Source organism: Eutrigla gurnardus (genome assembly GCF_963514095.1).
Source record: "Eutrigla gurnardus genome assembly, chromosome: 22".
Classification (NCBI taxonomy): Eukaryota; Metazoa; Chordata; class Actinopteri; order Perciformes; family Triglidae; genus Eutrigla; species Eutrigla gurnardus.
In genome coordinates this window covers 32295-43099 of record NC_139933.1, presented here as the reverse complement: position 1 = coordinate 43099, position 10805 = coordinate 32295, and positions in this window count along the sequence as shown.

The window sequence follows — 10805 nt, the reverse complement described above, 5'->3', positions numbered from 1 at the left end:
AGAGCGGGAGGGGGCACAGACAAACGTCACTATTTTTTACTGGTAAATTGAGAAAATCTACCACACTGTTGTGATTATAATGCTTAACATTCAATATCAATAATTCTGATATCATATTGGGTGGGTTGTGGTGGTTGGTTTGGATTATTGGGTGGGTTACAACCCACCCATCCCCCCCATAAATTACGCCTATGGATATGAGTGTAATGGGTTGTTTTAGTAGTGGGAAAGGTAGCGTGTGTTTCGTGTCAGAGTGTTGTGGAGAAGATATGCTCTGTAAATGAAACAGTATGTGTTCTCAGTAACGATGCCGTTGGACTGTGGTTTATCGTTGTTTTGGGGTTTAGAGCTTTGAGTTGGTACCGTTGGTGTGCGTGTTTCGGTTAAAAAAAACATTTAGTATTTTCACCGTCATGTCTGGCTTCATGTTGCTTGTACTGTTCTCTCTGTGTGTTTTGCTCTTGCGTGAACACAGATACACAGCCAGCCAAACTCCTTATTCAAGAGCCAGGGACGTGAGCGCCTTGCTCCTTTAATGTCTTTTCACACATAAGTCAGCATTTCTGACTGCATTGAATTCGGTGTAAAACTAGAAAAGAATGATACAGAAATGTCTTAATAAACAGCCATGTAAATATCAGTATCAATGTATCAACTGCTTAATAATAACTCAACAGGTATTAGCACAGCAGGCTAGAAAACAAGGCAAATTAGTGGACAGTATACACACTGCTGTCCCACAAGCTACGACATTATACTGTTACTTTTATACACAAAATACCCACAAAGTTCGTTAACACATCTTATCAAACTGTAAACAATGTGTAACACTTACAACCATTGCTTTCTGAAAGATTAACTGCATTGATGCGGCCGTGAGACGATGCACATACACGTCTCCCAAGTACTGCTCGCTGCAGAACCACAAAGGTGGAGCTGCACCAGAGTCAGCCCCGCCCAGCTGGTGCAGCCCCGCCCACCAGAGTCAGCCCAACCCCAGACGACTTTTATTTATTTTTTTTTTTTTAAACTTTATTGCAAATGAATCCCCGCCGACTTCTTTTCTTTTTTAAAAAAAACTTTATTGCAAATGAATCCCCGCGGACTTCTTTTCTTCTTTTTAAAACTTTATTGCAAATGAATGAATTTACAAGCAAATCGCGCAAATAATCATTTTCTATAATGTTTGGTTTTTATTGAAAATACTTTTAATGGTTAAAATAATAAACAAGGATTACACACAAACTAAGGGGGGGCGCCGCCTTAGTTTACAGTAGTAAATTTAAGTGTTCACATATACTAAAAATATTAATATTCGTACCAGCAAAAAGATTAATGCCCCTGTCCCCTCCCTGATGGATATCATATGTCCTCGCAGGTTGCAGGTTATGATCTTTCCTTCCACGCTGTACAATAACAACTCTGGTCATTACTTACAGTCACTCCGCACTTTACACATGACACACATTGCACACTGACATGACAGGTGCCGTGTCTCTGAAATCTGTATAACTTTTGGTCTATGTTTTCTATTAATATGCACCTGCAAGTTCTTTTTATTTAATGTGATGCCACAGTGGTTGCATGTCACTTTCACCTGCTGGCGGACTTTTAAGCGTCCTGATGATGACGACGACGGTGTTGCTTGTGCTGCTGCTGGTGGAGGAGGAGGAGGTGCTGTCTTTGCTAGTGGTGGTGGTGGAGGTGGAGGAGGAGGAGGAGGTGCTGTCTTTGGTGGCGGTGGTGGTGGAGGAGTAGGAGGAGGAGGAGCTGTCTTTGCTGCTGGTGGTGGTGGTGTTGGTGGTGGAGGAAGAGGTGCTGTCTGTGCTGGCTTACATTTACTGAGATGTTTTATTAAAGCGATTCTCCGGAGTACAGATGACTCACAATAGCAACAGTGGAAATGTGCATTTTCCCTGCAGCCCAGGTTGCATTTCACAATTACAAAATCTAAAATGGAAAAAACAGATTTGATTAACTGTCTTGTGTACAGTGATGCTTCATAGAAAGTAGCACAACAGACTTCACCCCATACCAGCCCAACTGCGTGAATTTCAAGTCCTTTGTGAAAAGTACTTGCCTTGTATTTTACGTTATTCATTGCTAATAAAAAAGAAAAACTGACATAAAATAAATGACTAAATATTCATATTGGCAAAAAGTATACACTGATTGAAGGTTTGTGAAGGAAGGCCAAGACATGCAAACAACAGAAGGGTCCATACAGTTCTAAACATTGTGTGGGGGATGGACGGACACACACACACATACATACACACACACACACACACACACACTCACACTCACACACACACACAGAATACGGAACAGTAGGGAACTGACTTGACAAACTTGAAATAATGTATACGTACCTTCATGTTTTATAGCAGTACTCAGGTGATTTTCTATGTGGTACTTCACCTGGTACAAATGGGCAAATACTGTTTTGCAGAAAGGGCAATGAAAGCCACTGCAACACTTGCTGCATTGCTGGAGGTCCTCAAGGGGATCCTGCCCTCTCCTAAGTATTGTCTGATGCATCTGTGCAGGTCAAACACACACAAGCACACGTTGTCAATAGGAAAAAAAGTTACTATAAGTTCTCATGATACATACACTGAGCACATTTTAATTTCATTTCATTTTTTTTAGTGCTAATCAAGTGCACTGGGAAAGTCTACCACACTACCTACGTTAGCATGTACCGTAATTACCGAGTGTAATTACCGCAGAATTTACCGCACATTGCAAGATAAACGTTTAAAAAATAACCTAATGGTTATGTCAACATAATGACATATGTCTTGGAAAACACTTTAAACACTTAATAATTATGTTTATGTTACGTTGGGTTACTTACAGCCGTCAATCACTTCCTTACAGCTCTTAAATCCAGAGAGTACTACCACTTGCCTCCACTTGGGGCAGGCTAACTGTGGAAGTATATCAATGGGCGGGGCTGCACCAACTGGGCGGGACTGACTCTGGTGCAGCTCCACCTTTGTGTTCTGCAGCGAGCAGCCTCTCCACGTTTTTCGTCTTGTTTACGTTTTTACTTCCTACTTCCGGTCGGGAGATTTTCAAAATAAAAGCGCTGCAAATACATATAATGATAGAAAAACAATAGATCAACATTTTAACGTCATTTTGAACATATTAATACATTAAACATATTCAGGGAAGAACATTGCTGGTTTACGCCGCTGGTGAAGATGTAAACAGCAGCACATGAGGGGTATTCCACCAAACTCGCTAATTAAAGCGGCGCTTACCTGGTTAAGCCTGGTTAGAACTAACGCCAACTTCCACTTGCGGCTAAACCCGTTCCATTAACGCATTTCAGCTGCACCTTGTTGAGGCTTATTCAAGCCAGGCTAACGTTGTCGTGTGTTACGCACGTTCACGGGATATGAAGCCAGACCAGGGCCCTCATTCATAAAACTGTGCGTAGGATCCTTACTAAAAGTGTACGGCAAAAAGCCAAACGTTTGCGTGCGCCAAAAAAAAAATCTGATTTATAAAACTGTGCGCACGCAAGCTGTACGCAATGTTTCCTTTATAAATCACAGGATCACCTACAAGTGTGCGTACCTGAGTCCCGCCCTGTAGCCTACACGCCCACATTTTACTATGTTAATGAGCCGGTGTTGTACCCAATTCGGCACCCCCCGCGTCAGATGCACCCCCTCGCGGGAGCGCGCACCACTCGCTTGATCGGAAAGGAAAGCAGTTCGACTAAACAAACGCAGGGGAAAATACTATACTACGATTTAATTATTTGTGAAAGAGATGGAAGAGAAGAATACAAGTGATTACAGTCTTTAAAACTGTTCTAAAGAGTACAAACAACCGATGTTTTTCTTCCAAAAAACTCGAACGAACGAGTTTTTTGGAATGAACGCAAAAGAACACCTTATTGTTCTGTGGAAATATATAGCCTACCCCAGCCATGACTACAAAATGAATTAACTTAATTTTGATTTGAGCAAGTTGAATGTATTTGACACGGCGTTTCACAACACTAAATATGATTCTAGCATTTCTTGCAATTCATAGGTTCAAAAGTAAGTGCTTTTAAATGGGTTAACCTGTATATAGGTCGAAACAATAGCCTTCTGATCCTGAATATCTCTTGATGAAAATGTAATGTGATCTATGCCTGATAGACAAGTCATAACCTGCAAACTAGTTTACAGTAGTAAATTTAAGTGTTCACATATACTAAAAATATTAATATTCGTACCAGCAAAAAGATTAATGCCCCTGTCCCCTCCCTGATGGATATCATATGTCCTCGCAGGTTGCAGGTTATGATCTTTCCTTCCACGCTGTACAATAACAACTCTGGTCATTACTTACAGTCACTCCGCACTTTACACATGACACACATTGCACACTGACATGACAGGTGCCGTGTCTCTGAAATCTGTATAACTTTTGGTCTATGTTTTCTATTAATATGCACCTGCAAGTTCTTTTTATTTAATGTGATGCCACAGTGGTTGCATGTCACTTTCACCTGCTGGCGGACTTTTAAGCGTCCTGATGATGACGACGACGGTGTTGCTTGTGCTGCTGCTGGTGGAGGAGGAGGAGGTGCTGTCTTTGCTAGTGGTGGTGGTGGAGGTGGAGGAGGAGGAGGAGGTGCTGTCTTTGGTGGCGGTGGTGGTGGAGGAGTAGGAGGAGGAGGAGCTGTCTTTGCTGCTGGTGGTGGTGGTGTTGGTGGTGGAGGAAGAGGTGCTGTCTGTGCTGGCTTACATTTACTGAGATGTTTTATTAAAGCGATTCTCCGGAGTACAGATGACTCACAATAGCAACAGTGGAAATGTGCATTTTCCCTGCAGCCCAGGTTGCATTTCACAATTACAAAATCTAAAATGGAAAAAACAGATTTGATTAACTGTCTTGTGTACAGTGATGCTTCATAGAAAGTAGCACAACAGACTTCACCCCATACCAGCCCAACTGCGTGAATTTCAAGTCCTTTGTGAAAAGTACTTGCCTTGTATTTTACGTTATTCATTGCTAATAAAAAAGAAAAACTGACATAAAATAAATGACTAAATATTCATATTGGCAAAAAGTATACACTGATTGAAGGTTTGTGAAGGAAGGCCAAGACATGCAAACAACAGAAGGGTCCATACAGTTCTAAACATTGTGTGGGGGATGGACGGACACACACACACATACATACACACACACACACACACACACACTCACACTCACACACACACACAGAATACGGAACAGTAGGGAACTGACTTGACAAACTTGAAATAATGTATACGTACCTTCATGTTTTATAGCAGTACTCAGGTGATTTTCTATGTGGTACTTCACCTGGTACAAATGGGCAAATACTGTTTTGCAGAAAGGGCAATGAAAGCCACTGCAACACTTGCTGCATTGCTGGAGGTCCTCAAGGGGATCCTGCCCTCTCCTAAGTATTGTCTGATGCATCTGTGCAGGTCAAACACACACAAGCACACGTTGTCAATAGGAAAAAAAGTTACTATAAGTTCTCATGATACATACACTGAGCACATTTTAATTTCATTTCATTTTTTTTAGTGCTAATCAAGTGCACTGGGAAAGTCTACCACACTACCTACGTTAGCATGTACCGTAATTACCGAGTGTAATTACCGCAGAATTTACCGCACATTGCAAGATAAACGTTTAAAAAATAACCTAATGGTTATGTCAACATAATGACATATGTCTTGGAAAACACTTTAAACACTTAATAATTATGTTTATGTTACGTTGGGTTACTTACAGCCGTCAATCACTTCCTTACAGCTCTTAAATCCAGAGAGTACTACCACTTGCCTCCACTTGGGGCAGGCTAACTGTGGAAGTATATCAATGGGCGGGGCTGCACCAACTGGGCGGGACTGACTCTGGTGCAGCTCCACCTTTGTGTTCTGCAGCGAGCAGCCTCTCCACGTTTTTCGTCTTGTTTACGTTTTTACTTCCTACTTCCGGTCGGGAGATTTTCAAAATAAAAGCGCTGCAAATACATATAATGATAGAAAAACAATAGATCAACATTTTAACGTCATTTTGAACATATTAATACATTAAACATATTCAGGGAAGAACATTGCTGGTTTACGCCGCTGGTGAAGATGTAAACAGCAGCACATGAGGGGTATTCCACCAAACTCGCTAATTAAAGCGGCGCTTACCTGGTTAAGCCTGGTTAGAACTAACGCCAACTTCCACTTGCGGCTAAACCCGTTCCATTAACGCATTTCAGCTGCACCTTGTTGAGGCTTATTCAAGCCAGGCTAACGTTGTCGTGTGTTACGCACGTTCACGGGATATGAAGCCAGACCAGGGCCCTCATTCATAAAACTGTGCGTAGGATCCTTACTAAAAGTGTACGGCAAAAAGCCAAACGTTTGCGTGCGCCAAAAAAAAAATCTGATTTATAAAACTGTGCGCACGCAAGCTGTACGCAATGTTTCCTTTATAAATCACAGGATCACCTACAAGTGTGCGTACCTGAGTCCCGCCCTGTAGCCTACACGCCCACATTTTACTATGTTAATGAGCCGGTGTTGTACCCAATTCGGCACCCCCCGCGTCAGATGCACCCCCTCGCGGGAGCGCGCACCACTCGCTTGATCGGAAAGGAAAGCAGTTCGACTAAACAAACGCAGGGGAAAATACTATACTACGATTTAATTATTTGTGAAAGAGATGGAAGAGAAGAATACAAGTGATTACAGTCTTTAAAACTGTTCTAAAGAGTACAAACAACCGATGTTTTTCTTCCAAAAAACTCGAACGAACGAGTTTTTTGGAATGAACGCAAAAGAACACCTTATTGTTCTGTGGAAATATATAGCCTACCCCAGCCATGACTACAAAATGAATTAACTTAATTTTGATTTGAGCAAGTTGAATGTATTTGACACGGCGTTTCACAACACTAAATATGATTCTAGCATTTCTTGCAATTCATAGGTTCAAAAGTAAGTGCTTTTAAATGGGTTAACCTGTATATAGGTCGAAACAATAGCCTTCTGATCCTGAATATCTCTTGATGAAAATGTAATGTGATCTATGCCTGATAGACAAGTCATAACCTATGTGTGTTTCTCACCATTAAAGGGCAAATTCTCTTCATCAAATAGCTACACTTGTTTTTGTGAAATTAAACATTTTTCTTGCTGCTTTATAAGATAAAATATAATAAACCAATTCCACATCCACCACTGACTTATCTGTTGTCAGACCTATCAAACTCATACATATCTTGGCACCAATTGCATGCAGTTAAAAGCACCAATAGTGAGGTCAAAGGAACAAAATGATGCAGATGGGGTGCATTTCATGGCAGGCCTTGTGTTCCATTTCCTGTGATATGTACCCCCAGCATAACTCTTACTGTGAAGCTGTCACATACACTAAACTGACTCTGGTTACACATACTAGTCTCATCTGCGTAGCGTGAAAAGCATTTGATGCTAGGATCAACAGAATCATGAATGAAACTGACTCTGCTTAGACATAATAGTCCCATGTGTGTACTGTCAAAAGTATTTGATGCTGGGATCAACAGGAAAATAATTAGGAGGGGGTGCATATCACGACAGGCCTATTTTCACACCAGGCAGAATAAGCACCCCCTCTTAACTTTTACTAGGAAAGTGGCACATGCATGAAACTCACACTGCTTACTCATACTAGTCCCATGTCTGTACTCTGAAAAGCATTTGATGCTGGGATCAACAGAATTCTTTTAAAGGGGGGGGTGCATATCACGCCAGGCCTATTCACAACAGGCAGAATAAGCACCCCCTCTTAACTTTTACTAGGAAAGTGGCACATGCATGAAACTCACACTGCTTACTCATACTAGTCCCATGTCTGTACTCTGAAAAGCATTTGATGCTGGGATCAACAGAATTCTTTTAAGGGGGGGGTGCATATCACGCCAGGCCTATTCACAACAGGCAGAATAAGCACCCCCTCTTAACTTTAACTAGGAAGGTGGCACATGCATGAAACTCACACTGCTTACTCATACTAGTCCCATGTCTGTACTCTGAAAAGCATTTGATGCTGGGATCAACAGAATTCTTTTAAAGGGGGGGGGGGGGGGTGCATATCACGCCAGGCCTATTCACAACAGGCAGAATAAGCACCCCCTCTTAACTTTTACTAGGAAAGTGGCACATGCATGAAACTCACACTGCTTACTCATACTAGTCCCATGTCTGTACTCTGAAAAGCATTTGATGCTGGGATCAACAGAATTCTTTTAAAGGGGGGGGTGCATATCACGCCAGGCCTATTCACAACAGGCAGAATAAGCACCCCCTCTTAACTTTTACTAGGAAGGTGGCAGATTTATGAAATGGACTCCCCTCATCAGTCCTGTGTGTACTCTGACAAGTACAGTAGTGATGCTGGGAGAAACACACCACTTTCATGAAAATAATGTAATTGTTGAATTTAATTAGTTTTTATTTTTACACTGAATAGTATTTGCATATGAAATGAATAGAAATGTAGGCAACATTCCTCACTCCCCACCATCGAGGCTGTCCAGCACAGAAGATGTCTGCGGAGGGCGCGCAGCATCACCAAGTACAGCTCCCACCCCAACCGTTCCCGGACTAGCAGGTTCAGGAACATCTTCTTTCCTGGGGCTGTCTCCCTGCTGAACTCTGCACCTCCCCCCACCCCCCCACTGAACCCTGCAACATCACCCCCCCCCCCCGGCACATCGACCCCCATTGACTGTACTCCTCCCGGCCTTGACGGCCATGCACCTTGACCCACCTGTTCATTTGCACTGACTGCTTTATACTGTTTTACTGTACTCCACTTATGCCCTCTACCTCAATCCACTTCACTCCACACCACTTGTTCTTCACCTGTCTTAACTGCACTTTACATACAGAGTCTGATCTGCACTCCCCTCTGCTATTTAGCAAAACTGCTGCTCACTTTTATAGTCATGTTATAGTCTTATATTGTACTGCACATATCCTACTTCATACTGTGCATTCTCATGTCTATAGTCTTTGTCATATTTTACTACTCCGTGTTACTGTACATATCTATCCATACTGTATATATCTTATTTATAGTCTTTTCATAGTTTACAACCTTACTGCTCACATTGCACATACTGTATCTTATTATATACTATCTCATTATTTATATACCACTGCCATTCATATGCACATATTCTGCACTTTCTGCTTATTTGCACTTCTGGTCAGATACTAAACTGCATTTCGTTGTCTCAGTACCTTTACTCTGTGCAATGACAATAAAGTTGAATCTAATCTAATCTTAAACATAAGTAGCTTAGAAATTAATTGCATTTGCCCCTTCATGTAGTGTAACTACTTTATTTAATTACATTTTACATAATAGCATAAATTTGTTAGCAAAGGATGATAATGTGCAGCAGTTGTAGCGCACAAATCCAGAACTAGTCTGATAAAGAATTAACGGTGGGAGAAAATACACAGTGGGGAATCAGCTCTGTTTACCCTGGAACAACTTCTCTCTCACTGGAGAGGAAAATCTCCTATTGATACATGCTCTATGAAATAGGCCTACATGCACATCACGTCCCTTTTAGTATCTCATTGGCTGTCAACTATCACGCAGACTACCTGCATTAACATATCAAGTAATACACAACACAAAATAAAGGTTAATTTTCTATAATTAAGAGCATCAAATGTCAAAATATTAATGTAGCCATATCTAGTCATTCTATTATAATTTATATACATTTACACAGCATGTGATAGCTACTGAATACATTAATTGTAGCCTAGGCGTATATTATCCAATTTCGGAAATGACGCTACTCCATAGAGACGACACATTGACCGACGACAGTAGCTATTGACCGACAATTGAAAGGAATCTATTGACCAACAATTTTAAGCAATGGATCCAACACTGTACCAATCAATTTTGGACTACAAATCTGAAGGCCGATATTTGCCCAATATAACAAAGAAAGAAAAAAATGAAGTTCAGAGAAAGGCTACAAAGTTTATTCTCGAAGGTGAGTTATGGATGTCTTGGAATAGGCCTACAGCCTATACATCACGCGCTTACGTGGATTTAATTGTAGCCTAGGTCTCCGACTTTGCAATGTATAATACATTTGTTGATGTTAATGTAGGCTTATGTTACAATTAATTTCCTAGGTGGATCACTATACTTTTTGAAGGGTCCTGGAAAGGCCATAAAAACCAAAGTGGTTAGAGGCACAGAGGAGGCTAACGACATTTTTAGGGATTGTCATGACAGCTCCAGAGGTGGTCACGCTGGTCAAAGAAAAACCCGAGATGCCATTTCTTGCCGATTTTTCTGGCCTGGAATGACAGATGACATCAATAAATGGGTAAGTAAGCACTGCAATTGAAGGGGTGGGGCACATTGGTTTCTATTTACTTTCATCGCGTTACACATAAAGATAGGACAGCATGTCTAGTAAAAAACAGATCACATGACATATGTTCTAAAACTTGTTCTAGCTATGTTCGACTCAAATATGAAGTGACATAATAAATGTCAGCAGATATTTAACTATTTCATGTTTCAGGTGTCAGAATGTGCAGTGTGCCAGGCAGCTGCTCATATCATTAAACAGGAGGTGGAGTATACCCCAGGTAGCTGTTGTTGACACATTCTAAAAATCAATGCCTGTTGTTTTATCACAAAACATATTACATATTGCCATACAGATAAAAATACATAAATATCATTATATACTTCACAGCAGTTACCAAACTGGTTTTGTTTTCAGTGCC